Raw genomic sequence first — 8,366 nt, 5'->3', positions numbered from 1 at the left:
TATAATGCACTTCAGTTGTGTTCTGGAAGAAACCATTGACAGCTTCCATGCTATGAAATTCAGTAGCTTCCGTCAATTGGCTGGATGTACCCAATGCCATTTAACTTCTCTGTTTTCGAATACCAAGGGTGGTTCTTACCACACCGGGGGGGGGGGGGGACCACTATAAATAAGTCAGAAATTAAATCGTTATAACAAAAGAAAAAACCCGCTATGTAAAAATCACATAGAATTTTTTTTGCTGTCTGGCGCCATCTGGTGTCGCATGTTTATAACACATTCAGGGCATTGTGGTGTTTTTTTTGCCTAATGTAGCTGAGTCCCCAATTTAATTTATGGCACAGATTCCTGAAAATAATAACTCCTACGAGAACCAAATTTCTGTTCCTCAAGCAAATCTGCAGAAAACATGGGCGGTTGCTTGGGAACTTAGCAAACCGCTTCTGGCTGATTAAAAAAACTCAGAAACTGCCAGAAATGAGGGAGGGAGAAAAGCATCTTCTTCAAAACAAACAAACAGACAAAAAAAACCCCCGATTGTGCAAATTTTGTAACTTTTTGGTAAAATAAGCAAAAGTTTGTGTTGGTTTTGATCACTGAATTTTACATTCTTTTGCACAGAGCATAGTTTGTGCTTGGGAGAAGAACTTTCCCAGAATTTCTCTAGAGGTAATTGTGGTAGCATTAGCTGAAAATGGACCTTGTGAAAGACAAGGGTATCTAGCCTGGCTAGAGGACTGCCTCTCAGAACCAAAGGTTTATGTATGCTGGGCTGTGTTTTCCATTCTCGGGACTTCTCTTTATAAGACATGCCTAGGATGGCACAATGTAAGGCGAAGAAGATGCGACTTCCTTTGTAATGAACATTGCACACCACACCAAATTAAGGGCACTGCCGTTTTTTAAATTGCCCGTGAGATAGTTCTGGGGTATGTAGGTGAGCAAATGGAGTTCACAGGATTGGTTTCTTTTAACCCTTGCCTGTCTCAACAGGTGAGATGCAAGTGCTTATGGAGGTGATTTTGGCTCATTCACACTGATGGGTGGATAGATGCCGACTGGCCATCTGGCCCCTTTAAAAAAAAAATCAAATTATAGCGCTTTTGTTCTTCTGCTTCTTTAAGGTGGAGGTGAGAAGGAACCCAGGAGTAGGTTGGTAGGGTGAATGCAGGATTGGTTTACATAGGGGAAATGGGGCTGTTTTATTACTGACTAATAATAATAATAATAATAATAATAATAATAATAATAATAATTTATTTCTACCCCGCCCATCTGGCTGAGTTTCCATAGCCACTCTGGGCGGCTTCCAACAAAAGATTAGAAATGCATTAAAAGTGAATGAGGAAAATGGGATTATTAGTCTTTCAGCCTTTCTCAACCTTGGGTCTCCAGATATTATTGGACTACAACTCCCATCATCCCTGACTGCTGGCCCTTCTCACTACAAATGGTGAGAGTTGTTGTCTGTCAACATCTGGTGAACCACGGTTGAGAAAATCTGGTTTTGCGGGGGGGGGGGGGAGACAAGAGGAAACAATTTCGGGAGAATTGAGTTTTGGAAAGAAAAAATGAATTTGGGGGAATCTAATTCAAGAGGAAATCATTACAGGGGCCCATACCTCAACTTGTGCTTGGGTTTCATTTCTTGGGTGAGTTGTCTGTCAAACTCACTGGTTTACTTCTGCAGAACTGATGTGCTGCTGCAGCAGCAGTGTGAGATTTGTTGTTTGCGACTCAAATTCTTCCTGTTTCCGCTTCCAAAAGCTGTAATCTGGATTCCTTTCAGGAGGCTTACAAACAATCAGGGAAAGAAAGCAACAGACACCCCTGATTCTTTGTGCCCAGAATGCTGGTACACTGTCTCCGAGCATGGAAGCTCATATTTTTCTGTCACAATTGATAGGAGGATTTTGCCACCCACAGGTAGGGCTGGAGCAGGTAGGAGTGTCGTGTAGATGGAGGAAAGAGTCTGTGGCTTAGCAGAGTAAGGGGGACTAGCCATTACTAGTAGCATTTTGGAAACACCAGGATGAGTGAGAGGGGAAAGGTTAAGCTGCTCCCATATTTACACCAGATCTGTGCTTGTTGTGGACTTGTATACATTTACACAGGTTACAACAATCACTAATAACTTCAGAAAATTCTGGTTGTCCAAATTCAGCTCCAACTTTATCAATCGCTATATGTTGGAGCTGCCACCAAAAGCAACAGTCTTTTTGCTCATCGCAACTAAATGCTTCTGGCTGCTTAGTTATATGATTTTGTGTGTGTGTGTGTGTGTTTAGGCAGTGTCTCGAGAGTTCTAAAATGAAGTCACAGTCTCTTTGAAAAGCTGTGGAAAGGGAGCAAAGTTCTTACTGACAAATGTTGAAGTGTGCCTCACACTCATTTTTGGCATGCAATTTGCTGTTACACCTGTGAAAGCAAGTTAGCTTTTGAAAACAAGAGTTTCAGTGCCTGCTGGTCTCTCTCTCTATCTCTCTCTGTCTCTCTCTTATACCAAAGCCTATATCTGCTCCTTACCTACATGTCATGCGCTGAAAAATCCCACACTACCAAAAATAAGCTATGAGGCTGTTGCTCGGTGATGTGCTTTAAGCATGTTGCCAGAAACAGCCCCTTCAAACGCGTTTGCTGGAGAGCAAAACCCACCAAAAAACACACAGACTCGCAGCGTGGTAATTTGATGAGTGAAGCCACATTTTGCGATCTCATAGACCCACTCTAACCTCAAATGCAGAGGACCACTTTTGTCTCTCCCTGCCAACTAGCAGTTTCTCAAATGATTCAGATAAAGTCTGAGGCTCCTTATAAGCAGTGCTATTTTATTTTCTAGAAAAAGAGGTCCGGGAGCTCGCCACGCACTTCTCCCTTGATCTCTTAGAATGGCAATGGTGCCCATCTGAGAGGCGCTGGAGCTCCAAAAAGCCCTGCTTATATTTGATGAAGATCAGCAATGCAGAAAGCTCTCCCACCACCACCAGTCTTTCTGAGCAATGTGCAACTAGACGCAGGAGAGAGTCTTGCTTGTGTCCTAGATTTCCCAACAGTTCTGGGCGGAACTCTGGGACAATGGATTTTGCATTCTAGAATGCTCCCCTCCCCAGAACCTTCTATAATGCGTAAAAGTTCCTCAGCAGGCACAGCAGTGGGGAAAGGAATCTAAAAAGCACCACTCATTGTTTCTAAATCACAGATGGTTTTTTCCCCGTTGCGTCCACTCCAACAGTAATAGTGGAAAATCCATCATCATTAAAACCCTACGATGCTGGTAAAATTTAGATGCTGGTAAAATCTCCAAAGGGAGATTTCCTTTGGAAAGAGGGCACAGTCTCTTAATATCATTCGGGTGCCTTCGAATGTATCTCATGGGTATTCCTAGCTATATACCTCAGGAAGATTGCCTCTTTTTGTTTTATTTTCTTCTGCTCCTCCAAAAAGTGGTACTGGAATTTTGAAGACTTTTTTTTAATTTTTAAATCGTTTTTGACTTTGTACATCCTCTGTAACCATTTCTACCTCATTTTGCAACATATTGTACATGAAAGTATTTAATTCATGTCTTATTAATGTCTGAAAAAAAATGCGTTTGAACTGTAATGGTCTACCTCAGAAAATACTGTATTTTAAAAAGAAAAGTATTTCACAGTATTAAAGAGATTACATGGAATGGAATCGTGTTGCATCGTTTTTGTTTTCTAAACTCAGCTTATCAGTTCGTCTTGGATTTTTCTGATTTCAGTAATGGTGCTGAGAAACATCCGCAGGGAATGTTGCGCTCTATTGCATGAATAAATGCACACTGAAAACATCTTCAGGAAGCAGTTTGATAGAGTAGCAGCAATAGGAAAAAGAGTTTTGCACATGTGATATGGAGTTTAGGGTTTTCTTCAACATACTGTCTCTGTCAGCTGTTGCAGTTACACTTGTAAAAAATAAGCTTATAGATAACAATGTACTCTTGTGTCCTTATAAAAGGAATATAAACTCAAATATTCAGGAGATCGCAAAGTTTGATGAACTAGGACCAGCGGAGATGGACTCATTGCATGTAAGTCTAAAGGTCTAACTTAAAAGCAGAGCATCTCAGGAGAACTGAAAGGAAGGTTGATATAGTTATGTGCATGATAACCCTTGGCATATTTATTCAAAAATGATATCTTCTGAATTCAGTGGGAATTCAGTGTGTTCTGTACTTACAAAAAAGGCACAAGTGCAGTTGGATCATATGCAGTGAAATTCACCCCAGTTATCTTGTCATTCATACCTAATTTTCTGTATTTACAATGGCTCTTTCCCAAGCATAATAATAATAATAATAATAATAATGCTTTTGCGAGAGGAGAGGACCTAATTTACACAACCGGTTGCGGAAGTCAACGCCTGTGTGGGTGGTGCTGAGCCTAGAACTTGCTGATCAGAAGGTCGGCAGTTTGAATCCCCACAATGGGGTGAGCTCCCGTTGCTCGGTCCCAGCTCCTGCCAACTAGCAGTTCGAAAGCACATGAGAAGTGCAAGTAGATAAATAGGTACTGCTCCGGTGGGAAGGTAAACAGCGTTTCCGTGCGCTGCTCTGGTTCGCCAGAAGCGGCTTAGTCATGCTGGCCACATGACCCGGAAGCTGTACGCCGGCTCCCTCGGCCAATAAAGCGAGAAGAGTGCTGCAACCCCAGAGTCGGTCACGACTGGACCTAATGGTCAGGGGTCCCTTTATCTTTAGGACACTTATGGGTCATAAACACACTTCCCTCTCCAAAGCAGTTTTGCATTTAAAGACAAGCAAATGGGCAAATGAGGAACATTTTAAATGCATAAAGTGGTCTTTTTTAAAGTTATTATAAAGGGATGTCTGCCTGAAGCATATGGGAGGAGGAGCAAATGATTGATCTGCTGGTATGTACATCCCTCATGAGGGACATGGGTGGCGCTGTGGTCTAAACCACTGAGCCTAGGGCTTGCCGATCAGAAGGTCGGCGGTTCGAATCCCCATGATGGAGTGATCTCCTGTTGGTCTGTCCCAGCTTCTGCCAACCTAGCAGTTCGAAAGCATGCCAGTGCAAGTAGATAAATAGGTACTCCTGCGGCAGGAAGGTAAACGGCGTTTCTGTGCGCTGCTCTGGTTTCTGTCACGGTGTCCCGTTGCGCCAGAAGCTGTTTAGTCCTGCTGGCCACATGACCCGGAAAGCTGTCTGTGGACAAACGCCGGCTCCCTCGGCCTAAAAGCGAGATGAGCGCCGCAACCCCATATTCATCTTTAACTGGACTTAATTGTCCAGGGGTCCTTTACAACCCTCATATACAGTGCCGGATTTACGTATAAGCTAAACAAGCTATAGCTTATGGCCCCACTCTGCCCCCCCCCCCCCAATTTCACTATTAATAGACTTCTTCTTAATTGCATTTCAGTTCAACAATTACTTTGATAAAATACATATTTTGTTATGTACAAATGGCTTTAGATACCTATTAGTTCCATAAATTACCATATAGCATATATTCAACACAAAAAACAGTGACAATTTGTTGTTGACAAAGGACAGCTGGACGTATAAAGGGCTCCATTACCTTCAGTAGCTTAGGGCCTCATCAAACCTAAATCTGGGCCTGCTCATATAGACTGCAAACCTAGGAGGGAGGTGGGATCATAGTGGCTGAAGAATTCAGCATCAATTCTTTCTTTCTCGTAAGCTCATCACCACCCTGACTTGTGGGAAGCGCAAGCATTCTTCATTTCATTTCCGAACCGCTTCCTAGCAAAATCCCCGAAGCGATTTGACAACATAAACACGCAGCTACCAAAAGGTATACAATGGCTTTCAAACAGCTAGAGTTGTATTCTTTTGTCTTACCTCTTTGAACATCCCTCCCCACATTTAGGTGGTTGTGTGAATCAAAACCAACCAACCAAGCCAAGCTTCGTTAAGAAAGAGATACCGTATTTTTTGCTCTATAAGACTCACTTTTTCCCTCCTAAAAAGTAAGGGGAAATGTGTGTGCATCTTATGAAGCGAATGCAGGCTGCGCAGCTATCCCAGAAGCCAGAACAGCAAGAGGGATTGCTGCTTTCACTGCGCAGCGATCCCTCTTGCTGTTCTGGCTTCTGAGATTCAGAATATTTTTTTTCTTGTTTTCCTCCTCCAAAAACTAGGTGCGTCTTGTGGTCTGGTGCGTCTTATAGAGCGAAAAATACGGTATACAAAATCTGGATTTGGGGTCTGGAAGGTTTCATGTGCAGCCGGTGATCTGGGTCTCCTGGCTTGCAACTTGGGGGGGGGGGCGCAGGATCCAGGAATCCATATGGTGGGATGCTGCTGCCCCCTGGCGGCACAACTACCAATCAAAACAATAAAGGTATTTGCTTATACCAACCTCTGTAGTTCCTAGACAAAAAGTACAGTCATACCTCGGGTTACAGACACTTCAGGTTGTGTTTTTTCGGGTTGCGGACCCGCCGAAACCTGGAAGTACCAGAACGGGTTACATCTGGGTTCCGGGGGTCGCGCATGCGCAGAAGCACTAAAATAGCACTTTGCGCATGCGCAGAAGCGCCAAATCGCAACCCGTGCATGCGCAGATGCGCCACTGTGGGTTGCGAACACTGCGGGTTGCGAACGTGCATCCCGCACGGATCACATTTGCAACCCGAGCATCCACTGTATGTGAAAACAAGCCTCTCAAATCCTGTCACCTTGTTGATGAGCGCTGAAATTTGGAGGAAGGGAACACAATTTCACCCAGCATCCAACTGTTGGTACAACAACAGTTGCTCCAAAGGGTGTGGCTCCCAGTGGAAATAGACCCAGTTTCTCTATCTAGTCCCTACTAAGGAGTTTTGGTTTTGCTGCCACTGCAAAGGTTCGCAGCATTGTCAACTGATTGCGTCCTCTGAACAAAGCCTCAGACCTCGTACCATGCAGTGCCAGATTTACGTATAAACTAAGCAAGGTATAGCTTAGGGCCCCACTCTCTTGGGAGCCCCACAAAAATTTAAAGAAAAAAACATACCTGGATGTACGTTTCTAAAATATAAGATAAAAAACAAATAAAATAAAACCTACATACAGCAACAGTGTTTTATGTTGTGTAGGCTCCTATGATGTAAGTAATGGGCCCCGCCTGCTAACCTGCTCCCTAAAATATCACTGTTTTGCTCTTTTCTATATATAGGGTAAAGGGGATGTGGGTGGCGCTGTGGGTTAAACCACAGAGCCTAGGACTTGCCGATCAGAAGGCCGACGGTTCGAATCCCTGCGACAGGGTGAGCTACCGTTGCTCGATCCCTGCTCCTGCCAACCTAGCAGTTCGAAAGCACCTCAAAGTGCAAGTAGATAAATAGGTACCGCTCTGGTGGGAAGGTAAACGGTATTTCCGTGCGCTGCTCTGGTTTAGTCATGCTGGCCACATGAGCCGGAAGCTGTACACCGGCTCCCTCGGCCAATAAAGCGAGATGAGTGCCACAACCCCAGAGTCGGTCACGACTGGACCTAATAGTCAGAGGTCCCTTTACCTTTACCTTTATATATAGGGTGCCTACATTCTGCATGGACTGGTTGCATGGCAACATGTAGCATGGAGCTGCAGACTGCAGTGCAGCCCAGTTGAATGTCGGCCAAGCTGTTGCACCAGTTATCTAATATTAAAAAGTGCTTGTAGACTGATGACCAGGCAGCATAGACTAAGGGTATGAGTCTTATGCCTACTGGTTGATTTCATGGAATACATAATTTATTTTCATCCCATTATAGCTTAAGATACCTATTAGGTCCATAAATTGCCATATAGCATATATTCAACACAAAAAACAGCAACAATTGGTTGTTGACAAAGGACAGCTGGACACGTAAAGGGCCCCATTACCTTCAGTAGCTTAAAAGAACAGCCTCTCCCCACACAAACCAGTCCAGACCATCGGACCCCCTTTCTCCGTGCGCCCCTCTGAGGGAAGCTCCAAGAGTGGTGACTTGAGAACAGGCCTTCTCAGTGGTGGCTCCCATTTATGGAAGGCTCTCTTCAGGGAGGCACTTCTGACACCATCGCGCTCTGTTTTTAGGCAGCAGGCAAACTAATTCTTTTTTCCCAGGCTTTTGGATCTTCCTGTTTAGTTTTAGTGAAGAGGGGTTGAGTTGGATTTGGCTGTGTGTGATATCTCTTGATTGTTTTATTCTTTCTTTCTTTTTTACCCTTGCTTCTTTTTTCTGGGGGGAAATGCCTAATAAATATTCCCCCCCTTAATCTACCTGTGCTAATTTATTACATACCTGCAGTAGATTATTATTATTTCTTACATTTACATACCAACCTGTATTTTAGGTTGTATAATTCTTGTTTTTACCCTTATTTACTTTTTTTCTGTGAAACAATGC

The sequence above is a fragment of the Podarcis tiliguerta genome (assembly GCF_965153285.1).
Source record: "Podarcis tiliguerta genome assembly, chromosome: 2".
Taxonomy (NCBI): domain Eukaryota; kingdom Metazoa; phylum Chordata; class Lepidosauria; order Squamata; family Lacertidae; genus Podarcis; species Podarcis tiliguerta.
This window is presented reverse-complemented; position numbering follows the sequence as displayed.